This window comes from Anser brachyrhynchus (assembly GCF_964034855.1).
Source record: "Anser brachyrhynchus genome assembly, chromosome: 2".
Classification (NCBI taxonomy): Eukaryota; Metazoa; Chordata; class Aves; order Anseriformes; family Anatidae; genus Anser; species Anser brachyrhynchus.
In genome coordinates this window covers 13388044-13414983 of record NC_137695.1, presented here as the reverse complement: position 1 = coordinate 13414983, position 26940 = coordinate 13388044, and the positions used below count along the sequence as shown (strand labels likewise).

General features: G+C 36.5%; 1 long non-coding RNA gene across 4 annotated transcripts in view; it reads right to left on the bottom strand.

Moving 5' to 3' along the window:
- Positions 1–21162, bottom strand: part of LOC308189509 — a 106229-nt gene extending 85067 nt beyond the window's left edge. For 2 of the 4 annotated variants that reach the window (XR_013946410.1, XR_013946411.1), the window contains exons 1-2: positions 20005–21162; positions 19690–19758 (exon numbers count right to left, since the gene is read on the bottom strand). This is a non-coding gene — a long non-coding RNA (uncharacterized lncRNA). Of the gene's footprint in view, positions 1–19689; positions 19970–20004 lie in introns of those variants that run through there. The other 2 variants (XR_013946412.1, XR_013946413.1) reach the window with 2 other exon arrangements.
- Between the last annotated feature and the right edge of the window lie 5778 nt (positions 21163–26940).

The window sequence follows — 26940 nt, the reverse complement described above, 5'->3', positions numbered from 1 at the left end:
TGTGATTCCTGTTTATATGTATACCCTCTCTTGCACTCATGCTTCAGCTGTTTTATACTAGCCATGACTGAATTCATATATTCTAATAAAATTTGTGAAGGAGTGTGCTATGATGCTGCAATGTACTTGTAGTGATAAACGAAGTGATCCTTACAGTGTATAAACTTCAAGATGATATGGTGTGTGTCTATAAATGTTAGGTGCCATTATATGCTCTTATAGGCCATGGAGACCATTTCTGCTCCTTAGTGTCTAATATAATTTGACTCTAATTTCCTCTACCGAAGGGATTAAACTGGAGTCACCTCCTACCTCCACCTCCTAACACCTCTCAGAAGTATTTGATGTATGAGTTAATTTATTCTGTCTCATAATTAATCATATTCTCCCTCATTGTAAAAATGTACAATGTCACTTACATTGCCTGTGTTCATTTTACCATCAATATAGTAAATGACATTTCCTGTAATTAAGTAGAAATATTACATTAAACAATTAAGATGCACATATAACAGAAGTAAGAAGTGGAACAGAACCAATTTGCTGTGAGCATGCCAATGCCCACCAAAATTGTAACCTCTGTAATCCACACTTGAAACTGCACAACAAATAAAAGAAATACACATAAATGGCATTGCTGGTAATTTGGAAATTTTGGCAGTCCATCTTGAATCACCTTTAAAAGCCTCCATAATTTTGAGAATGTTTCATCAAAAATGTAGCATAGCTACTGTCAGACCACATTGTTATTTAGGTTGTCCATGGCACGAGGAGGAGTTTCAGGATGTTACTTCTGTTCTATGCCATGGTCATTATGGTTTTCATCAAGGTCATTATCCTTCCATGCTCTCTTTAGAATGATGGCAATAAAGATGAAAGATACCCAAAATGTGCAAGACCCACTCTAGGGAGATCCTTGATTTGATTTGAAAGTACTATAAAAATGTTCATCTTAAAAATAAATAAATAAGTACATAAAATAAAATCAATAAAAAGTCAAGGGGTGAAAGAACAGAAACATAGTTGATGATAGGGACACTGAATCTGAGAAATGTTGTAATGAAAAGAACTAAATTGGGGGGGGGGGTATTATGATTAAATAAATATATAAAAAAATAACGATTAGATGCCTCTTTTAACTTCTTTTCCCTTATCATTTTTAACATAGATTGAAGAAATTTCTCAGACGCAGTCTGTTGAGCTAGTAGTATACCACACTAAAAGCTACCTACCAAAAGACAATATATTGAATGTCAAATCTATACCTTTTAAAGGATATTAGACAAATACTTTGAAGAACTGGAACTATCATGTTAGGTTAGACCTACAGAAAAAAAGATTGTGTCTCTTTCTAAGCACTAATGCTGTCTTTGAGAGTGGTCATCACCAGAAGGAGGCAGAGGACCCTTCTATTACACAGGTGTAATATAAACTGTACCTTCTGTCAGATATCATCTGTTTTCATACAGCAGTACTAGTCTCATTTAGATTAAATTGAGCCCTGGAGCACAAGGTTTAATGGCTATTTCAATAAGCATTATTGCATTGCTTATTTACCATTTGTTGTAACTCCAGGTACTATTGTTATCTATGGAAATATTCAGTCTCACTTGGAATCCTCCTAGCGTCATTGGTCTCATTTCCTCTGACAGAGATTTCTACCACCTAATTACACACTGTAGGGAAAGTTTTCTTATAATGGTTTCCAGCTTGTCTTTTACTTTCCTCAATGTTATACTATTTATCAGAGAAAAGGGACATTCTCATTCTACAGTGTAAGTAACATTCACTATTTCATATGATTTTGGTACATTTGCTTATTCCTCCATTTTCTAAATTAAACTGTTTCATATTTTCAATCTCTTCTCTACTAAGTTTTTTCTGGTTTGCAGTCATTCCCATCATATTTCTCTGAACACACTCTAATATATGATATACAAATTCAGGTCTTGACTCTGCAAGATACTGTACACTTCTTGTGACCCACGAGATGCCTAATTTAAAGCACACAAATATTCCTTTTTCTCTCGGTGGGACATTTTGTATAATTAAATAAAGGTTTGAAGACATTGCTGGTTAATGTCTCCTAATATATATTTGTGCCTACAACCAAAAATACACATGCAGTTTTTATTAGTCATCCTCGAAGGACAATCTGCAGCTTTTGATTTCAGCCACATACTCACATGCTTAAAAATAAGCCCACTGCTAAGCCTCTGACTCTTCAGATTAATACCAATCTGCATATGTTTGTTCCTGGAAGACCACACACTTACTATAGGCATAAACTATGACAATAGTATAAATGAAAAAAAAAAAAAAAAAGCTACCAGGAAAAAAAAATATTAAAAAGCCAACTGAATTATGAAACCAAATTACAGCTAAATACAATGACAATAAATACTTTTAGCCACAGGCAATAAAATATTGTATCATTAATAAAGCTAAGTGGAGAAAAATTTTGCTTGTCACTTTCATTTATAACTTAAATTTTATACTTTAGCCTTACATGTTAGCTCAGTGCATTACACATCTCTCAGGCAATTCCCCTCTGGCCCCAGCAATCATGAGTTACTGTGGTTTCAGAAAGTGGTGAACTGGGTAAATGGAAACTGATTTTCAAGGATGAAATAATGGTCTAATTCAAGACTGTAGCATTTTTAAAGGAAAGACAGTTGAGACAGAGAAACAGCAAGGAATTGATGATATGGAGGTTAAAATTGCAAGTCCTTATGGGTGTGGGAGACAAACTGAGAGGAACTTATGGAGCATACTTAAGCTGTTCTGAGATTAATCATTCATGAGTTTGCACATGCCACCGATAATGGCTACAAATAGCATTGCTCTTGACCTTCCTAGTGACCCAGACACCAAGCCCATTCCATGTGCTAGCCTTAACAGGCCATTCAAGAGACTTGACGAATTCAAGAAAGGGATGAAAAAATAGGTAAAAACACTACTTAATTCCATCACTTAGTTCCAAGGGAAAAAATATATAAATAAGTAAATTAAAAAAAAAAAAAAAAGGAAAAAAAAAAGAAAAGGAAGAAATAGTGGTAAATTATCTCACAGTTAGTTATGCAGCATAAGAAACTGGAGCTAGTGAAGAAACACCTCAGAAACACTATGTTTTATTTTCTTTAGTAGATGTAAATCGGGATAACCCCATTTATGGCCACAAACAAGAGTTATGGCTGTTTGGGACCTTGTCTTATACATTCTTGGTGTATCTCTACTTCAAACACCCATTCAGGAGAGATTTATTAGGTAGAGACCCAATATAACAAGTCCTTCACATATTAACTAAATCCAAAGATATTTGAGGGAGAGGAAAGAAACAACTGAAGACAAAACTGCCATTACAACTTCAAAAGGAAGCAAAAAACTCATCTGCAATCTTCGAGAGCAACTGAGGTCAACAGATGCAAAAACTAATGGGCTTAATGTAAAGCTTGCCCTGAGATCTTTCTTCTCCCTATTACAGAAACTAATCATACCAACTCTTGTTCTTTCAGCCATTTGAAAATATACAGCATGTCTACTAGAACCAGACGTTAGTTTTAGTTTTATGAGTGATTGAGCAGTGAAATAGATCTTTTATTATTCTACTGTATTTTTGTTTTGTTTTGTTTTGTTTTATGCTTCTACACGAGGTCTCCTTACGTAAAATCTCCCTGTTGTAAAATGCAAAGTAATTTATGGTTTATTCCTCTAATATGTTTCATACTAAAGTTGAGAATTCTGTTGCAGTAGATAACATTTAATCTAAGAAAGGGAGCAGCCTAGAAATAAAAATGAAAAAAAAAATAGCAGGGGGAAATTCACAACAGCTGCAGATGAAAGACATGGTAAAGATTCTGAGTAGTCTTGAATTGACTGTCCAAGGGACTAAATAAAAATGTTGCTTATGACTTTGGACTTCAGCACTGGCACCCCATAATGTCAATTTCATTTATCCAGTAGTAAAAAAACCCTCACAAAACTATTCCAAAGCAAAACCCATGCAAGAATCCTCACAATTCACAAATCTATAGATTAAACTAGTGCTATTAACAGTACCACTTTATCTGAAATTTCTGTAAATACATCTACTGTACATACATACAACTGCAACTGTAAGTGTTTCTAGATTCCTAGTGGTTCCCAGTATTATTAATTCAGTTTTCTTCCAACATTGTTTATTTAAGCTCTGACTAAAATATGTGAGACTTCCTTGGATCAAGAAAGATTGTTAATGGCAGGCTGGAGATCAAAAGGGAAAATTTACTATAAGGATAAACAAATGCACTTCTCACCTGTATCATCTGAACCCACCCAGTTTGTAAGTAGCTTGTGTTAGAATTTATGTTAGGAAGAGTTACTATTTGCTACATCTACTAATTGGTTTCATTTTTGCAGATAAACCTTTAAACAGAATTTAAAAGTGTCTCTTATAATCTAAGTATAGAATATACCTTTCCTTGCCTATTGCCTGGCATAATTGGCATCTTTATGCATTACCAGGCTATAGCAAACTAATCCGTCACATTATGTAAGTATATACTGGGGTTCATCCTTCTACTGTAAAATATGCATATATTTAATCTTAAACCTAGTCTTAAATCCTTTAAGTAAATATTTACATGTACTTCTGTATTTATTTAAAGACCTGAATATTAATCTTAAAGATAGAAATCTGTTTATGGAAAACTGAATAATTCAGTTACTGACAGATACTTTTCCATAGGGTTTCATTGGAGATTACCATTGACTTCAGTGGGTGTGTATCAAGCCATTAAAAAGCTGCATGAAAATTAGATATCTGAGTCACATAAATCTGAATTTAATTGAATTTGAATTTCTTTGAAGAAAACTTTTCTGTTTGAAACCATGTGATTTGGAACATATTTACATAGCAACAGATTTTGTATCATTAAAAATTGTTTGTATTGGAATTTTGTGATCTGTATGATTAAACACTTAATAATGAGGCCACAGTTTAATCCCTTTGTCTAATGAATAATTTGTCAGATAGTTACAAAAGCTGCCTTCTGCCTTTATACGTTATTGATTCTTACCGAATTCTCAGTGAACAACTCCACACACTGAAGAGAAAAATGTGTCCCCTGTTCCCTGCTTTTTTTTATTTTTAAATCAAGGTCAGTTGTAACTGTGTGTATTTCTTCATACTGAAGAAACAAACATGAACTACAGAGTGACCGATCCAACACAGTCTTGAAAATGGGTTCTCCAGGCCACCTGCAGTTTTAACTCTATTGATATAATGGATTGTGATAGTATTTCTGCTATTGTTGAAGCAAAAGCTAGCGCTAATGTATCAAAAAGCAACTCAGTGGAATGTCTCACCCATTTATGAATGACTGGCTGAGGTGTCCTTTTTGGTAGTCATTGATTTATGGATCAAGCTGTCACTTTTAAGCTGTGGTGATGCGCCTGTGATGACTTCCAACAAGCACATTCCTGAATGATCTTTGCTCTAATTATAGACTTGTAGCTGAAGGCAAAAAAAAAACAAATGAAATAATCACAGGGCAACTATCAAACAAGGGTGGAGAAAGAGAAATAACCATTTACTATGAAGATAATCTACTGCATAAACTCCATAGAATATTGTCTTGGTCTTGGGTCCAATCAATGGACCTGTAAGTTTAAAATGGAAAAACTATTCTGAAAACTGAGAAAAAAATCTAGCTTTCAAGCTATTTGAGATGTCTCTCATGTAAGGACTATCCTGTGTCTGGTCCAATGGTAACTTAATTTCATCAGGATATTCCAAGGGCAATAGCATCTTCTTAGTTCACTTTACATTGTCTTATTTTCAGTGTGTTTTTCTCCATTTCAACTTGTTTTAACATTTGCTTTCAATATTTCAACCCATATTTTCTATTTTCCGAATGACTTTTTTTTCCCATAAGTCCTCAATTCAGTTAATTTTCCCTGCCAGCAAATACCTTCTTATTATCTCACATAACACAGAGGTCTCAGAAAGCTTGCCTGTTATGGAGAATTACCTGCATCATAGTTTACATCATTTTCATCTCTACTGACCACCCCAGCATCCACATAAGCATTTTGCTCCAGCTGTGCAAAGTATATATTGTCCTTTCTTCCTCACCGGCCAGCAGTCTGGAACAGCCAAATGGCCTAATCATGGGCTTATATAATTTGCAAATTAGTATCACATAATATCCTTGCAGATTGTTCTCATCATCTCTGTGATTTGCATGTACTTTTCTTGATAAGACTCATTAGACTTCTACAGTCCAGGATGCAGAGTCCAGTTTCCCAGGCTTAATGGAGTCAATAGATATCTAGTAAACATAGTCAGTAGAGCATAGGATGCCACACCTCTTTTCCTGAAACTAACATCAAAAATACATTGGAGGTAATACACTATAAAAATACCTCTGCCTCTCCATTGACTTTAAAGGGAGCTCACTCACCCACTCAGCTACAGGCATTTATGCTGCAGACTTCTAAATTATGTGAGGTATCCCCCCCTTACTGACCACATCCTTGTTTCCATCAGTGGTCAGCAATGAAAAGAGTTAATATCACAAAGTAAATAAGAAATGACAAAAATTTCTAATCAAAATTTTAGGCTGTGAAATTATCGTCTTAAGAAAATGGTGGAAAACTATTCATAACATCAGAGGCTAAGCAGTTTTTCTGTGATTAAAAACATTTACCATTGTGAAAGCTTCACATGAAGCAGTTTCTTGCTACTGTCTAAATAAAAATTACTAAAGTAGTTAAAACCCACTAATCTTTTATAAATAAGTATGTTCCAAGTTTCTATTCCATATCTTCACATCACCATAGGGTAGTTATGCTGACTTAACAACTGTAGTGAAATGGGGAAACAAAATGATAGAAACTGAAACTACATCACCAAAGCCTGACTTTATATTTTTCTACTCATTTGAGAGGAAAGCTTTTATTTGATTGGAAATAATTACCTTTAATTGTCAAACACAAAGAGTATTTTCTATTGCTAATTTGCCTCCAGGCAGTTGAACATGAACACTGTTAGGATGAGTCCTCTGTCTTTTGAGCATCTTGAGTGAAATTTTATTATTTTATTTTATTTTATATTTTATTTTATTTTATTTTATTTTATTTTATATTTTATTTTATTTTAATTTATTTTAATTTTGTTTTTTATAAATGTGTAGTGATTTATCTGTTTGAAAACCCTTCAGATTCCTCAGGCCTCTTCCCCACTTTAGATCCTAAAAGAAAAAAAAAAGATATTAAGTCAGGCACAGAGATAAATGAAGAAACCTGTCCTTGGTTTTAAAATACACTCGAAAAAAAGAAAAAAAGAAAAAGAAAAGAAAGAAAAAGAAAAAGAAAAAGAAAAAGAAAAAGAAAAAGAAAAAGAAAAAGAAAAAGAAAAAGAAAAAGAAAAAGAAAAAGAAAAAGAAAAAGAAAAAGAAAAAAAGAAAAAGAAAAAGAAAAAGAAAAAGAAAAAGAAAAAGAAAAAGAAAAAGAAAAAGAAAAAGAAAAAGAAAAAGAAAAAGAAAAAGAAAAAGAAAAAGAAAAAGAAAAAGAAAAAGAAAAAAAGAAAAAGAAAAAGAAAAAGAAAAAGAAAAAGAAAAAGAAAAAGAAAAAGAAAAAGAAAAAGAAAAAGAAAAAGAAAAAGAAAAAGAAAAAGAAAAAAAGAAAAAGAAAAAGAAAAAGAAAAAGAAAAAGAAAAAGAAAAAGAAAAAGAAAAAGAAAAAGAAAAAGAAAAAGAAAAAGAAAAAGAAAAAGAAAAAGAAAAAGAAAAAGAAAAAAAATAAAAGAAAAAAAGAGAGAGAGAGAGAAAAAAAAAATGTTTACCTCCCCAGACTGAAAGAAAACATGAGTATATATTTTACTTCATATCTTTCCTTGGAAGCATTTATTCTCATGCCCCAAAGACTACTAATAGTTATGGTCATTCCAGAACAATGAAAATAATTAAGTAATATACAGAAGTAGTACGTTCTTATTCATAGTAGAACTGAGATAATAATCACTCCAATATCATAGAATCACAGACTCATTAAGGATGGAAAAGACCTCCAAGATCATCTTGTCCAACCATCCCCCTACCACCAATGTCACCCACTAAACCATGTCCCCAGGCACCACGTCCAACCTCTCCTTGAACACCCCCAGGGACGGTGACTCCACCACTTCCCTGGGCAACCCATTCCAATGCCTGACTGCTCTTTCTGGGAAGAAATTTCTCCTAACTTCCAACATGAAACAGTAGTCCAGTACAAGAATACAACACAAGAAACTGTTGCAGAGACAAGAAGGTGAAATGCAAAACAAAGTTAACAGAGGAGAAGCAATTACTGAAACTACTGTGAAAAACATGATAAAGCTCAATGCTCACCCAAAAGTTATTATTCTCAGTAAGTTTTTGACCTCACATTAGGCTTCCTCTTTGTATGTAAGAATCTTTCCTTACATAGATTCATGGAGATCACAGCAGGTAATAGAAGAAGAAAACCCTAGGAGCTAATTTTATGTTACAGCAATTAAAGGATTAATCACATTCACTCAATGACTGTGGTCATGCATTCCCATGCAACATTGGCACTTCCTTAGGAAACAGTATTGTTGCTATCTTCTCCCCTTTTCTGAGAGCTCGTCTTTGCTACTTGGCCTTTCATTAATTAATAGTGGATGGGCTAAAAAGCACAGTGGTGTCTCTAACAAAGACAAGATGGTCCAAAGTACAGACTGAAGTACTCACATTGTAGAGAAGATGGGTCTGTTTTCATTTGTTCTGTGGGCCAAGGCACACAAACTCATATCCCTTGAGCTAGTTCCTGAACTCAGAGCACAACTGTGGCATGCTCAAAAGCAGTATAGGATGGCACCATGCCTGAGTGGAGCCCTCAAGAGCAGAAAGACAGAGTATAAATAATTTGTAACAACGTCAGTAGCATTTTAGCTGTACAAAATGTGTAAAAGAGCATTCATGAAAATAAGGATCAGGACCAATGTATCTTACTAGATACATGTACAATGCTACTAATCTTCTCCAATACAAAGAGAGAGATTTTTAATGACACCTATTGTGTTTCATTTCTTTCGATTTAAATAATAACCAGGAGACTCCTAGCAAAATGCTCAAACACCCTAATGCACCATTAGGAATACAATTAAATCACAGCAGCGTTAAACATCTCATCAAGAGCTCAGCCAACCTACAAAATTACTTTTCTATCCTTTCATTCCCTAGAAAGCTTCAACTCAGTTCCTGTCCATCTAATTTGCTTAGCCATCTTTGAGAGTCCCTGAGCAACTGTAATGGAGCCATGGAGGATTGACAGCATTGACAGAAACTCAATTCAGTCTGGCAAAAGTATTTGTCATGCAGATACATAAAGATTCACAGAGCTATAAGGCTTTTTTAGGCAAGTCAGATAAGGGAGCAAGAACAGACTTTGCAGCTGTGTAAGTACTCTTGTACTTTGACTTACTTTGGATAAAGCAAAGTCCTGCCCATCACATATAATTTGCTATGTCCCTCCCAACCCCTTTCTCAAGAACACCAGGCAAACAATGCTACCTCTGAATCATATATATCAGAGAGAGAGATTACTTCCCTCCCAGATAACTAGGGAAGAAAAAAAACAGAATCATGAGTCACAGCTTTTCTTCCAGTATGCGTCTGAGGTCTTTCGCTGCTGGTCCAAGGCAAAGTCCATAGAGCATTTGCTCCACGGTAGCAAAGATGCAAGGCCACTTCTTCACCGTGACTTTTACACAGGCAGTGGACAAGTTTCAGCCAACAGACCTCTCTGGAGTACTCTGGCTGCTAACGCAGCTTCACTCTTGCCCCACTGACACAATCTCAGACCAATCTATAAATAACCAAAAGAATCACTCAGTGCTGAAATAAACACCAGGGGCCAGATTGTATTGGTGTAACTAGGACAAGGAATGTATTTGTGCTGATGGTGTTTGTCTTACAATCGGATTGCTGCAATGGGCAGATGTCTGTAACACACTGACCTAGAGTACCAAGGAGAAACAGAAGTCAGCCACTGTGCGATCTGTGCTTACAATTGATAAATGACAAAACCAAATATGTGTTCCTTAGCACCCGACAAAGTTAATTCCTTAGCACCCACATTCTGAGAAAACCACAAGCAACATTTAATTATCGTGGTTTCTTTCATTTCTCACATTGAGTTTCATCTACTCTGAAGACCATGTGCTAAACCATTGCCTTGATCTTCAACACTTTGGCCAGATGTGTACTCAGCCTCCCCAGTACTGTTGCATCATCATTTTGATAAAGATCCAGAAAAAGAGTGGCTGACTTCCCTGCCAAGAAGCACCCCTGAATAAAATAAAATAAAATAAATGCTTCACATTCCCTCTGTTCAAACAATGCCTGCAGCCTCAGAGTGGGTGACATTACTGAGAACAACGACATCTATTCAAATTTGTAGAGCAAGTATTTGATAGACATGCTTCCTCCAACACAATAACTTCACTGAATGAGCTGTTAGCTTATCTAGCTTCTACACTTTGAAGTATACAGCTTGAAAAAGTCAAGCACATACCAGCAGTCCTAGACTCGAGTTTATTAGCTTGAGGAATGTTTTAAATTTCACACAGAAAAGAACCAAAAATGTGACAGCTTATTTTATTTACACAACTTTTGATGACTGAAAGAAGTGACAGCATGCATTAATTTACCATACAGTTACGAGGAGATCTGCAGAGAGCTATGAATTTCTAAGAAACATCTCTCTTAGTCCACATTACATAATCTTATTCTTAGTCATATTCACAGTTGACATCCCACAACACTTAATCCTATGGAAGATGTCACTTAACATGGATATATCATGTGCATTTTTCTAAAAGATGAGTGCATGCTGATCAGTGGTAACTCACTATATTTAGGTCTGCACCTGATACTGATGGCACTAGAAATTATTTTATCATGTGAATCAGTCATTCAAAGGATGCTGGCTATGACAGACTTCTGTTTGGACAGGACAATTCAAAAAAAAAAAAAAGAAAAAAATGTAAATAAATAACTTACTGAAAAAAAAAAAAAAAAAGTTTTAAGCTACCCAGAAGCTACTATCTCAATGGAAAAAAGAGGGAAGGAACCAAAAGAACAGGCCTTAGCTGAACCAGACCAATCTTGCTTTGGGAAGGAAGATGCTTTTGTTGATAACAGCTAAGAAAATATCCTTGCTGTAATTTGTAACTAAACTCACAAAATCTAAATTATGTCAAATGAGAGTTGTTTTGTGCAAATTTCAAATAGTTTGTAATGCTTGCTACTTTTTTAACTTCACGGAGCTGGATTTTTTTTTTTTAAATAAAGCTGTACTATAACTCCTTCCATTTTTTATTTTTATTTTTTTAAGTTGGGATTGCCAACACCACAAAAGTGTTTATACAGAAAGGGAGAGATGACATCTTCTAAGAACATCAGGAGCATTAAAAAAGATTTACAAACATAACAAATGAGTTTACAAACTATGCACCAAATGTTGCTGTTGGACCTGTAGCAATTCCAGGCCAATTTCCATTAAGTGAGTGCAGCAACTCCACAATGAATACAAAGATATAAAGATATGTCTTATCCTGTTTAATATTTATTAAAGCAGTTCTCAAGAATTTCTTCAAAGATCTCCTAATAAGCTATGCAATAGTAATTTAAAGTATTTTGGAACATTTAATCCCAAATAGTTATGACTATATTGTGATATAGATACTATTTGCATGCGCCATTTAACAATAGTCTCCTATTTAATATGAGGTGATAATATTTTGAGCTGATTTTGAGTGTTCATTTATTGTGCTTGGGAAAAAAGTGGGAATATCTGTTTTGTTAACTAAGATAGTGGAGCCAACATTCTTATTTCGTAATTAAAATACAGATCTATCTGTGATTTCAGATTCCTGTATCTATGCCCAGTCACCCTCAAGTCAGTGGATGAGATGCTTTAGAAATGGCCTGTATCATTTCCTGCAAGCCTGTATCATTTCCTGCAAGGACATATATTTTCAAATATTTTTATTTTTCCATGCAGAATTTGCCAATATACTACATATTCTTTGCGATTATTTCAGAGTATTCTGATTTTTCCTTATTATAGATCATATGAGAATTGTATGTGTCCTCAACCTCCAGCTGCCTAGTATTAGCCCAGTCAATTAAAGTCAATTAAAAATCTACTGAGTCAATTAAAAATCTACTGAGGTCTGTTGTAAAGTTTGCATTGATAACAACTGGTTTTCTGCAAATAAAAATCTTCTACAGAACAAGAGGAAAATCAGTGCCAGCATAGAATATTAATATAAATATTAATTAAGAATATTTTTAATATTAAAAACTTTTTTTTAAGACTATGACAAGAGCTAAACATCATAACAATGCCAATTTCGAGGAGGAACACAGGCAATATCTACACTTGGATAAACCTTAAAAACACCGCATGAATTGCTTATGTAGTTTCACTAAATAGATGGGGAAAAAAATGGCTTCAAGCACCTATACAAGACAGATCATTAAAATCTAAACAGCTATAATATCTGTATTCAAAGACTACAAATGTGATAGTTTTGAATGATATCTGTGTTATTTTTCTCCAGTACATTACAGAGAGCTTTCAGCATGCCTGCAGGTATGTAAGTAATCATTACTTACACAGAGAAGGTCAAGAACCATCTAAACTACAGGGGTTCATACAATCCAAACATTTTAACTATTCAACTGCTGCTGATGTCATTATGAAGCATCTTATCAAGTGAGTCAGTTCAGCAGGAAATCAAGAATTCTTCAACTTAAACAATCCCTCAGCAAGGGCTGACCTGCACAGAAGTCCTGTTTAATGAACTTGTAAACTGCACTATAAAGTTAAAGGAAAATCTGACTGCTCGTTTTCCTTGTTTATATCTTCTTTAGGAAACATCTGCTAGCCATTCTGCCTTTTTTTTTTTTTTTTTCCTTTTCCTATTGCTATTAGTTATGGGATTGAAGATTTAGGCAATCTTTTAGTCTTTAAAAACTGGCATTTCTGGGTTTACTTGAGGTCACCTAAGCAATGAAGAAACCAACTGTTTGTTGGAATGTAAACGGGGGAAATGATTTTTCCCCAGGGGGTAGAGTTGTGAACTGGTTATACGGATGGAACAGAAGGGTGCTTTTTTGAATGTTTTGCCCCTCTTGCAACTCTGCCACCAGATATACACAATTCTGAGCTATTAGGATGACTGAAAATGCAGTTTGTAAGATTGACGTAAGCCTGACTGCAACAACGCTGACATTTTATTAACAAGTGTTATATTTGTGAGTTGTGTAGCCCCAACTACATTCTGGAATTTGAAAGGTCACTGCAGACACCAAATAAGGCTTCAAACTTTTAAGACCTGCTGTGAAGGACAGCTGGCAGGGCACGCAGAACTCTGCCACAGGGTGATAAAAGAATGAAGTGAATATTTTAGCAGTGAGCTGTCACTAATTAACACAAAATTTATTTACTTGAAAGATAAATATATTTGGAAATGGTAAATTCTCCAGAAAGAATGTTTGGCCATCAATTGTGCAAGTGTTAGTTAAGTAGGAAACACACAGGACGTGCCTTGGCTAGGATCTGAAGCATCAAGCCTGAGTATCTCCAGACTCTGAGACATGAAGTTGTTGAATCGGTTGATGATTTCACACCGACTGCAGAAAATCTGCTGGTTACAGTGCAATGACCTCTGATTTATACTCTTAAAATGAGAGCAGAGTGGGGTTTTCTGAGCGTAACACCTAACACTCACACTTCCCTGAAACTCTGCAGCCCTGTGGCACTGACCTGCAGGTGCAGTGAAATGTCAACACTTCAAAACAGAAATACTGGAGAATTTTAATCCAGTGGACAACAAATATGAGAGATTAGTAAAGGTGTTTCTCCTACATTTAGCTCTAAGTATTGGGCATGACAGCAGTGCCGGTACTGCTTTGCCCTTCAATCACAGGCAGAGATGCTCAGGTTCTTAAGAGAGAGGTGTAAAAATAAATGAATTCTTTCTTCTTCAAGAATATTTCATGTTTGTTCTTTGCTCATTGAGAGTTTTAGCATACCTGAAATTCTCATTTCTGCCTTTTTCTCCTTTATGAATGTGAAATAAAGCAGGACTGGAGATTTTTCTGCTAATACAGAATAATCTTACTATGTTCCTGCTAACTCAAATGACAAGTGAAAAAAGGTCACTGAAAAGATGAAGGCCATGGAAAGACCTGTACAGATATACTGGGACCCAGGGGGACCATACAAATATGAATAATTAGTTATTATAATTTGAAAGTGCTTCTTTGGGAATAACCTTTAAGAGCTTCAAACGTGATCCTAGGGATTTCCTCTTGAAAGAGGTTCAAGATGGCCATGTTTCCCTAACATTAAGCCAAAAATGTCTCCTTCAGCATTAAATATAGTTGAACCCTGTGGTAACATAAGGAGAACTAACTGTGGATTCCTACTAGGAAGACTACATCACATGCCAGCAAATTGCAAGCATGTGTGTGGACACCAAGAACACCATGTATGACCACGATTGCAAATCATGTTCTCCCAAACTCCAGCACACAGGAGTTGTGTTCATGTGCAGTGGCCACATCTCAGCAAAAATACCTTTGAGAACTGCCATCCCAGGATGCAGACACACAACACTGAACCTACTCAAGCTACTCAGTAAGAAGTTAAATTGCAGGACAAGTGGGCCACACAGTAAGAAACTGCACATGTACATCATTCACACTTGTAAATTACCAAAGCCTTGCAGGCAATGGAAGACAATCATTTTAAACAGACTTGATGGGTAGCCTAGCCAGTCTTCAGAGGAACTGGAAAGCACATACACAGGAACTCCAGGAAGGAATCCGAGCCAGTGAAAGAGACATGGTGCTTATCAAGGTGCTGACTGAATGGATTCTACTGTGTTAACTGAGAATCTATCTGCTTTTGCCAGATGTTAAATAATTAACCTCATCTCAGCATGACATAATTTATTCTTAATGTCTTTTTTTTTTCTTCAAACTCTTGTTTCAGTTTAAACAATTAACCGAAAGCCAAGAAATAGATGTGAGCCTTTCCATATGTCATTACGCTTTGTTCCCAAGTGAGAACGTATATGAGAACTACATATTAGAAAATCCACCAGTAAGATTGCCTTGGTTCTTTGGACCACTAGCTTCAACTGAAATCCATTCAGTGCAAAAAGACTGCAAATGGAGGTGAACCTGAAACACTGCAGCAGTACCTCAGATCATTTACAACTCCGGGATTATTCAGTCTACAGTACCATTTAGTGAAGCTTTGGATGCTTAGAAGCCATTCATCAGAGAAAAAACACTGGCACATGTCAGTGCTCAAGAGCTGCCCCTCCGCTGGAAGCAGTGCAAATAAGAATATCAAAAAATTCAATGTTATCCTGAGACACCCTGTAACAGAGATTCAGCAGTCACAAAATCTAGACAATGGATCACCTTTCTGAGTCTCTGGAATTACACACACAGGGAAGTTGAATGGAAACATGAGATTGTCCTTTTGTCTGCTTTTCCCTTACATATCTTAAATTCTAAACACATTCTATACAATATAATAAAACCTCAGATGCACTAACACATAGTCTATAGGACTGAAAAGAGAAGCAAAGAAGTGGGCAGTCTCAGAATGGTTTTCTTTGTAATTGCCTACTGCAGTTGGAATGAAACTTTCTACTTAAATTATGCTTTAGTGCTGTTTGGTTGTTGTATTTATTTATTTGTTTGTTTGTTTATTTATTTATTATTTCAAAAGTGCAGAGACACTGCCAAAATGAAACATTCAGACTGCAGTCAGTGTTAAATGACTGAAGATGATGTGCTTTCATGTAGTACAGTATCTCATTAAATCATGGTCTAATCAAGCCATAAATGAAACATGTCAAGGCACTGGCTAGCTAAACTGTCTCATTATCCGATCTCCACTTTCCAAAAAAACTCTATAAAGACCAACATTAAAAGTGGGAATATTTTTGTTTCATAGAGAGTATCATGGTGAATAATGCATAGTTATGGTAGCAGGTTGCTTCAATGTCCTCAGGAAGGGTTTGAAGTTTAATTCTGCACAATGCATTGTACTTCAGAGAATTTTCAACTTATATTAGCTTAACAGAAATTGAAAATAGAAATGAATCCACATCTGAACTAAAAGGTAGAATCCATCCTACCTATTGATCTGTGATCTGTAGAACCAGTGCTTGATTCCAGCAGTCATCAACCTCTGACTCTCAACTTGCAGATAATATGTCAAGTCTGCCTCTGTGAAGGTCTTATTCTGTTCTATATTTCATAGTACATTCTGAACAAAGATGTTGACACTACTGAATGTAGGAAATCCATTATCAGTAAGTCCACAATTCTTTGCAGCTTCCTTTCATACCTTCTGAAACCTGCTCTTCTTCTTTGTTACCTCTTAGTAGAGCCAAGGCTAGAAGAGGAGACATGAAGCACAGAGAAATCTTTCTATCACGGCTTTGCTTCAGAAGTGAGAAGGAAGATATTAACAGTGTTGGCATGGCTGAGGTGAAACATGTATAAACTCATCCCATATTTCCCCGTAAATTAACCTCATTAGAAATCTTCAGCATCTTGTTTCTCCTGGCTACTGTCTCTTAATAAAGAGTTCCTACTAACATCTTCTGCAATCATTATATCATCTTTATATCATAATTATATCATAGGATGGCAACCAATTCTTATGTACATAGTAGGAAAAATCTGACAGACAGCATCTTACACAGGAGAGGTTGAGGAAAAGAGACTGAAAATTCTTGTAAATATCATCACGGGATCTTTAAATGTCCAGATGAAGTAGACATGACCTCCATCATTAGCATGTCTTCCAAACAGCACAAAGAACACTGATGATAATTGCTGAAAACAAATGCTATTAAGTATAAGGGGAAAAGTATAAAACACTGACCATTTTGCAGAGCTGCAGGACCAAAATGACTTTTTTATAATGTTGGACAGTTTTCTCAAAAGAAAGGTTTAAGTTTCATAAGCAGAAAGCTTAACTTCCAGCATTACAGAAGTCATTGGGAATTTTGCCATTGACTTAATGGATCATGTTTTTTTTTAAGTGACTGAAAGGGAGGAAAGCGTGTAATGTAGTTAGCATTTGGAGGAAAATAAACGAGTGTTGAATTTGCTGGAAGATGTCCTGGAAGGGTAAGGTTACAAACATGAAGCATATGTGTAATTTGAAGCAAAGAGACTCCTCACATGCATAAAGCTAAGCACATTAACAAGTTGTCATAGAATTAGGGTCTTGAATGTTCTCTGTGAGGTCATATGCCTATGTCTGCTTGCAGCACATCCCTATCACCATGTCTGTCATTTCTAGATTTCATTAAGAGACAGCTATTACATTAATCTTGGTAAGAATAATGCACCATAACTGAATCTCTTTTTTTTTTTTCTCCCAACTTTCTGAGATCTTGAAAGACTTTCTCTTGATTAGATTAAGTTTTTCCTTTTGGAAATGAGACTCTTTACAATGAGAGAGAGAGGCTTACATAACCTTTATGTTATGCTCACAAATTCATCTTATATCATGGTTGGTGGCCAAAAATTGTAAAATTTATCTATCAGAAATACAACTTAACTGTTTTGGTTTTCTGATATAATTATGTTGTACAGTACTTGGGTTTATTTTTAAACCAATTGAACCTTTCTTCCCTCAAAATTACTAAGTTTCAAAACTAGTATTCCTAGACTTCAACAAAATTTAATCATTCTGTAGGGTCTTTCCAAGATAGATTACAGATCATATTTAGTGAAAAAAAATAAAATCCTCTAGTTTTTTAATCACTAAACTGTAACAGTGAAGGTTGCCTAGTCAGTGTTTGTTCCAAAACATGAAAGTAAAAGAAACAGAATAAAAAATGCAAAACAGGCAATATATTGTATTTTTCTATTTCCAGAACTAGTTTCCTTGTTTAAAAAAGGAAAGTCACAAAATGACAGTCTCCCCAACTTCCTAGAGCAATGAGTGATATTTATCTCTGTATTAAGCCAATATTAATAATATGCTTTATTACTGGGAAATGTTAGAGTCATTCAAATACAAAATGCTGCTGTTGCAGGCACTGAAGCATATCCCTGACTTTAAGTACAAGAACTGTACTCAAGCATGTGCCTCATGTCCATGGGCTTAGCTGCATGCCTGGGACCTAAGTTTCAGTAAGTATTACCCATATACCAGTTGTAGGCAATGCTTTAGTCCTGATGCTACTGTGAATTGGAGCAGCTGCAAGTGGAAAGCATGTGCAGGAAGCAGTGTACAAATAAATAAATAAATAAATAAATAAATCTCATTTAAGGAAATAATACGCCCGTCTGAATGTCCAATATCATATCAGCCACTACATATATCAGGCAATGTTTTACTGCTTTTTTATCACAGTTGTACTCTTTATCATGTTTGCATACCATCTCTTCCCGACAATGTAGTTCTCCTGCAGTTTATTCCCTTGCTCTATCTTTGTTGTCTTGCTGTGTAAGTATAATAAATGCATAATACGACTGGTATTTCAGCCAGCGAAACCAGCAATCATTCTCTCTTGCTGGCATTTCACCTTTGACTCACCACCTTGCAATTCTGCCGGATGAAGTGCTCCAGCAATCCCAGGCTGTGGTCAGGGCTGCAGGCAAGCAGGTGACAGTTCTGAGACATGTCACTGGTGACATCACCAGAGACTGTGCTTGCTGGTGGATACTGCTGAACATTACTTGTTTCAGTGATGCTACAGATTGGACTAAGATGCTAGTGAGTGTCACTGAGAGTTTAAAAATGTGTTTCAAACATCCTCATCACTTTTTTCAACTTTTGCAAATGGAGCTAAAACTTTACTTCTGTCTGTCTCTTTCCTCAAGCTGAGTTATGTCATGGATCAAGTGACATGGGAGTGATCATATGGCTATTTAAATCCCATTCAGATGATCTGAAGAGTGTCTTTATGTAAAGGGAAAAAAAAAAAAAAAAAAAGATCAAAGTAAAATATTCTGCAAGATTGTTCTGAAACAATTCCGTTTATCTCTGCGTTGTTGGAATGTTATTTTCAGAAAAAGGCTGAATCTGCAAAGCTACCTCAAGTGCTAGTGTTGTTAGCTCCCATGATGTTATCAGGAGTCTTGTGATACTTGCAGCCCTGCTCAAAGCCTCATTACGGCATGGAAAATTGCAGAGAACGTCCTATTCTCAGATTAAACAAACCAAACTTGGGCTTCAGGGTTGGGAAGAAAACTCACAACACGTAGGTCCTAAAGCTCAAAAAGCTGTATTTGTAACTGTGGGAGGGAGAAGGAGGAGGCATCTTAGAGACTTATACGTGTCATTGGTAATGCTGGCACGCACCCTGGGTCTGTGGATGTAGTACACATGATGGCCCCGTTACAAAGACACCGGCCAGCATCAGAACTCAGATCCAAACAAATCTCTAACTTCAAATGCCTCCAAGGCTGGGTTAGGCCCTGTGAGGTCAGCAGGTGGCCAGAAGTAGTGTGAGATTGCCTGTCACCAGAACAAGCAAGACAAAGCCCAGAAGAGCTGGCAGGCACGAAAAAGCTAAGTAATTGCTCACTTCCCCAAGTGATGGGCAAGATGTGAGAGGGAAAAAGAGTCATGGTGTTGCATCACTCACCCTTTATCCGAGAAGTAGGATGGGCATCTTGCCAGGACCTTTCACTCTATTTCTTTCACGCTGTACGTGCTGAAAAGAAAAAGGAGAAATCCAGCCCCCAAGTTTCGATTGTTAATAAGTTATCACAGAGTCACTAGTGAAAGGCATGCCTAAAAACATCAACATTGGCATCCACTACTTTGTTTTGCAAAGGGCTTCATCTGTCGCTCCCCTCCCCCCCCCCCCCCCATCCCCCAAAGTATCTATCCGCACACACACAAACACGCACACACTACACACTTCTGGCATTTTTTGTTCCTGTCTTTGTTTCCGTACATGATATAAGAATGCATCCAGCTTCAGTTTGAACACATTTTCTTATGGGTGAAGATACAGACTTATTTTCCAAAATACCCTTCACTTGCATTCTAGCTAAAAACACCAGCAAAGAAGGTTTCAGAAAATGAGAGAAAAACTACCTCTATCCCACAGCAACTGTGGTAGGGAGAATTTTTCAGCCCTTAGAGGTCCCTAGAGAACTTTGAGCACGTTTACTAGTATCAAAGCAGGGCAATAGTTTTTCAATGACATCACCTTCCCACTCCCTGTAACTGAGAACTCACCGTTCCCTAAACTAGAGCGAGGCAGGAGGTTTGAGTGCCAAAGGTCTTACACCATAGTTTCACCTACAAGAATTAGGATTTTCAGGCAATCAGTAGCTAACATTCTGCATTTGATACAATTTACTAGTGGCAAAGTTCTTTGCTGTTTACACGTCAATAATCAAGTGTTACCCATGTCAGGCTGTACGGTTTATTTTAAGACAACCCTAAGAGGCTTGAATCCAGTATTAAAATGATACGTGTTCTTAAAAAATACATAAGATTCTTAATATCCAAACTTAGGGCTCAATTATATTCACAGATGTATTCTGGGAGTGAATCAGTGCATGTACAGGGAAAGTTGCCCACAGCGGAATGAATGTTCAGGGTACGCAGCAGCAAAACCTCCTGAAAAATGAACCTTTAGGCTGCAATGATACTCTGAGTCTGACACGTTACACTGAAGACAAAGGCAATCTCAGGCAAATACAAATCCTTTCCACTGATATAGCCTGGAACACTGTAAATGCAGTTTACAGCCAACGTTTGTTCTGTTTTAGGAAAAAAAAAAAAAAAAGAAAAAAAAAAGAAACGTATACAAACAACTGTTCTTTTCCATCCTAAAACAATGGAATAACTCATGATAGCTCCTTTACGGCGGTGAAATTCTGACAGTGGTCTCAGCAGCTGCTTAGACACCAACCACAGCATTTACAACTGGTTCATTACAGACACCCAAGCCCTTGCAACACATTTTGCTTTCATGGCCCAAACAGTATAATCAGTGACTATATCCAGGACTGCACAATAACGTCTCTGTTTATCAGAGAACAGAGCATAGCAGCTTATCCTCAGATTCATTGTGATCAACTTAAACATATCAACTTGCATTTTCTGTTTTGTTTTGTTTTTAACTAAAAAAGAAACAACAACACCAACAATAACAAAAGGTATTTTGCATTTGTAAAAATGCAAAAGGAAGAAAACTGCAGATTAAACCTGGCTAGCCCCTAGTAATGTCCTTGTTCTGCACCATGACTATAACAATTTGATTTTGAAAGTGGGAGGATGAAAAGTATGTCCAAATTGACACACTTCAGATCAGCATAATGCCTTTGCTTTTCTGAGTAGCTGCTCTTCACAGGTACTCTCATTCATTTTGACTCATCTGGATTTGGTTGAAGAACAGAGGCATAAGAGATGCAGGGTGTCTAGCACTATCCATCACACCGCTCTCAGGAAGAACTAGCATAAATGATCCTGCAGGAAGGATATTAATCATAGTAAACAGAGTTAAACAAAAACAGAACCCAGGGAGACTAGGCTTTTGTTTACTCGAAAGAACTAGAGATTTCTGTTGCATAGTGCTGTGCTGCTCATCTGTGCATACCAAATTAATTCACAAGTTTCACCATTTCTCTTTCCCATGGGGGAAACTGAGGCACAAAAAAGTACAGGTTAGTTTTTCCCTTGGCCCTTAATGTTGAGGACCTGATATATGACACTTGATTTCTGGGCAAAAGACAGGGCTGAAAACCCAAAAGGAGGTTTATGCCCCCCCTCTGTTTCTTATTCATGGGCTCAGCACTCAGCCACACAGAGTGAGTCAGGGACTCGGATTCACATACAGAGCTGACTGGTCATCCATCCAGAGCCCCCGCCTGCCAGACACCGCTCCCAGATACTAACATTTCAAACTTGGTGAGGGGAAAAAAAAAGTAATAATAGTACCATAATAGTACTGAAACTGAACACTGGATTGGGTCTTTTTTTTTTTTTTTTTTTTCCTAGCCACTATAACGGCAGAAAGGGCTTTTACCAACTTACTTTGCCCAGGGATTGAATGATTGAATTCTGGTCTGTTATGTAAAAGCCCAGACGAATTCCTGCTCTGCTGAACCAGAGGCGTGAGCAGATCACCTCTGCCCACCGGCTCAGCCCGCACCAGCCCTGGACAATCAAAACCACCGCAGGTTTAATGTTTTGGAAGACCACTGAAACGCATCTTTAAAAGACAGCGCAGTCAAGAAAACACCAGCGGATATCTGCTAGGTGACAAAAGGAATGAACTTCCAGAGATTTTTTCAAATCTTATTCCTGTAAATAAGAAACAGCTGACTATGATCCTGCAAATTCCAGTTGAGAAAGCCCTGCTGATATTAATGCATTGTGCTGTGTCCAGAATCCCTTGATAGAATTACAGCATTACTGTACGCAGCTGGGTGGATGTTATCATGTTGCACCAAAAAAATCAGAGATTGTACTATCAGGAATAAATGAAGCCGAGATCCAGCACTAATGCACTTTAACACAATGCTGGCGTCTCCAAATTTAGTACAGTGTGTTTTTTCAACTCTAACTTTCTAACAACATGGACAAATAAAGCCATGCATACACTGGCAAACTAGTCTGTGGCAAGAGAAGTTTGCTGATGACAGTCTTGTTATTGTAACAGGAAGTGACTCAGCCCTGGCAACAAGAGATCAGATATTTTATTCAGAAGCATTAGGTCATTTTTTTCCCCTAACCAACCAACAGTTTCACAAGGCAACTGGTTTTGTTTGAAAATAAATAATCCATCTTGAAAGTGATTTGCTGAGGGAGAGAAGTTAAACATTTATGGTCAGGAATAATCACTCAGTTTAATTCAAGGCATCTGGAAACCTCTTGTCCTTTTAACTCTCTTCAATGTGCTGCCTGCACAAAATTCCACCCCCTCAGGCAGGAATTCTCCCACATGGTTGAGTAAAGTATCACCAGCTACATTATTTTCATGAGAGTGAGGATGAGTGAGGAGATTTGTGCCCGGACCAGTAACTTTCCATGACAATTATTCATGACTGATGTCATCATTACAGCTAAAGTAAAACTACTTCACACAGGCATTACAGCTGAAGCAAATACGTGCCTTGTTATAACAGCATATTACATGATCTTGCATCAGTTATTTATAAATGGCTCATGATGTTATGTTGCTTCTCCTAAAATCAGTATAAAATAAAAATTATCTTAATATTTGGCATTTACCCTTCCCAGGACAGTTTCTTTCATTCCCAGTTCCTGCACTGTTACGTATTGTGTTATTTTTTGCATTATATATAAGTTCACACGACTGTGTAGAGACAAAATAAATAGTTTTCCTTTCAATGCTGCACTGGTATTATTCATTTTTGCTTCAAGTAGCTTTTATCATAGTTCCCAACTGTGTAAAAGAAACTAATTGTTCAAACCAATTGAAAATTCTCGCCGTAATGATAAGGAGTAAACACGCCAGCAGCTGCAGTGCTCCTAGAACAGGATTTTGTCATCTTCCTAATATTTTCCTGATTCGTTGTCAGTTTTGTATTTTTAAAATACCAAGGAAGCATAATACTCCACAGCACAATGACTCAAATGTCCCATAAAAACACATAAATAACATATAAATAACAAAGCCAGCATTTTATCTTGGGCATGGAGCAGGCAAAAATAAGTTCATGGGGGTATCTTAAAACCTCTATAGCAACAGTGTTTATCTGTTGCCTCCATACTGTGCCCGGAGCCTAATTTTAGGTATTAAAAATAAAACTCCAGACAATTTCCCCACATCAGGCTCTGCAAGAACACAATAAGGCCTCAAGCATTTTTCTTTGACATCAAAACACATTATTTTTGGTAAATATGTGAAAAATTAAACTTCTTTGAAAGGCCACTGCAGTGAATACGAATTTACAATTCAGCGTTAAATGAAATATATCCTGAGAAACCTCAGCACCCTACATTATTTTGCTGTTATCTTCCTTGTGACACAAGCAGTATTTTATAATTCTAGCCCACTAAAACAGCAGATTTCATAATTTTGCTGCTAAAACAACATGGTTTTCTGTGCTCTGTCAAATAGCATTTTTATCTTCTAGCAGGAAAATATAGCTATCTTGTTCCACCATCTGCCAAAAACTACTTAACGCAGGGTAGTGCTCCTGTGATTTCAAATTGCAGCAGCTTAAGTAACTCCAGTATTATACCTATTAAATATACTGACAATCAGACCCTAACATTTTTAAAGTAGTGTGGCATGCTATTTAAGAAAGGTATTTCTACTATACTGTTCCGGGGTTTAACTGCTAACACAGTCTCCATTTCAGTTAGCTGTCCTTGCTGAACATCGTCATATATTAGATGATTTTAACTAGATAGTCATCTTGAAGTGCTGGACAAAGGTTCACTATCCATTCAGGGCCGTACACTAAATTTGAGAAAACGTTTCTTTGTCCAACTGGATGGCCACTGAAAACAATATGAGCACAATTTCAGCTTTCCTGCAAAACTTCCTATTCTGTGTCTAGTCTCATGGTACAGCACACTACTGCAATTGTCTGACAAAACTTACTGCCTGAGAACTGCAATTTTATACATGAACACTCACACACATATATATGTCAGTTTTTTATATATCTCATATTTGTTCAGATAGACTTGAAAACAGAAGTCCCCAGTGTTTTAACACTTGAAGAATAATAAAAGGAACTTATATTTCTTATTATCCACATTTCGCTACTTCAAAACCAATGTTATGCTTTTCTGGGACCTAGCATTTAATATATGAATGCTTGGAGTCAGCTTTCTCTGCATTATAGTCAACATGCACAAATATATTGCTATCTTCCATTGGCACCATGTCAGTTTTATGATTACAAATCCTCCATTCGCATGTGTTCTGCTCCAAAGTACTCATATTTTAATGGGCCTCCATCATACATGAAGCCTTCATCTAGGAACTGACAAGTTTCAAACCTGATGTTATATTTCTTGCAGAAGTAGAGACTCCAGAGCTCTGATTTAGCACGCTCAGTCTGGAACAGCAAATGACAGGAGCAGATAAACTGTTCCCTGCTTATTGCTGTGTGCAACTCCCAGCTTTATCTCTGGCCAGGCTGACCCGCGGACCTGGGGATGTAGAAGATATTTTGAGTTTTTCAGATAAATGGCTTAAATTTTTGCATTCTTTGTGGAACAGGATATTATTTTAACTTATTATGAAGCACAGGAGCAAGGAACAATATTCATGATTTGTAAGTTGAGAAGATAATACAAGTTACATTTTCATAAGGACAAAATATTTTTCCAGTTGGGTACATTTGTGATGCTGCTGTAATGCATTTTAATGGACTCAAGCTCTAAAATTAAAGATTCTGAAAACTCATTTTAGGCATGCAGAATGAATTCTCTATAAAATGCACAGGCTTTTGGTAGAATATGAATATCAAAGATACGTAGAGAGACCTGTTAAATCATTTTCTGATAATTTTTTCTTTTCACTATGTATCGTAGCATATAAAATAAGGAAAAATATAGAAATTGTGTAGAAACTCTGTAGAACAAGAGAAAAAGAAAACATTGGATAGGAGAAAAGCTCTTCCTGGAATTAAATAAAATGCAGAAACTGCGATTAGAAAAAAGTATTTCAGAAAGTTGCTTTAATTTGCCTAACGCACTCTAAAAGTGATCTAACAGGGTCATGGAAATAGTAGCCAGGAGGGGAGAAAAACGAACTCTCATAAATCATGAGAATGAATAGAGAAAATGAACCATATTGAGATTATATCCTAATCTAACTGTAGAAAAATTATGCTTGTCCTAATATTCTTCATTTGCCTGAGGATTTCACAGTATAATAATGTAGACTGTAATGTCTTCAAGGGATTTCAAGCATATGGATCCTATGAAGATGCAATTCTCAGATATTTTACCAAGGCTGTGCACTTCCTCTGTAATTATCCTCGCAGTTTTGGTTGGTGGCGGTTTTTTGTTTTGTTTTGTTTTGCTTTTTTGTTTTTTTTTTCTTAATATATGTATGTATTTTATAGTGAATTTGTATGGAACGCATTCCCTCTAAGAGGTCTTAACATCAATCTTTCAAAGACTTGCAGACTTTTTGCATTTAGGTTTCAGGGCCATGAAGATGACTAAGGGACTGGAAAATCTTTTATATGAGGAGATGCTGAGAGAGCTGGCACTGTTCTGCTTGAAGAAGAGAAGGCTCAGATGTCAATCACACATCATCATGTGTATACATACCTGATGGGGGGCAACAAAGAAGAAGGAGCTAGGCTCTTTTTGGTAGTGCCCACTGATAGGAGAGAAGGTAACAGGCACGAAGTAAAAAACAAACAAACAAAACCCCAATAAATTAAATCTGAACACAACAAAGCATTTATTTTTTTTTTTATTTATTCTAAGGGTAGCCAAAGACTGGCGTAGATTGCTCAGGGAGTTTGTGGAGCCTTCACCTGCAGAGATATTTGGAACATGGCAGAACACAGTCCTGTGCAACCTGCTCCAGGTGACTCTGCTTGAGCACGGGAACTGGACAAGGTGATCTCAAGAGCTCCTTGCCAATCTAAACAATTCTGTAATTCTGTGAATATTTTTGTATTTGTTTCAGGGTATTTACAATACCTGATTGTTTTCCTAGATGTACCAGTCCAGGTTTGCCTTCCCTAATGACTTCCACAGCCAACAAGGTTAAGAGCCAAGCTCCGTAAGCAAGTAGTCTGCTTCCTGTGGGCCAGATAGGAGCTCACCTTCCTCTCTGCTCCACTGTGTTTCCCAATTCTGCATCATTCTGACAAGAACTTTTTGTAGCATGGGGCTTCCTGCTTTATTGCATTTGCCAAAGCTCTTTTCGTAG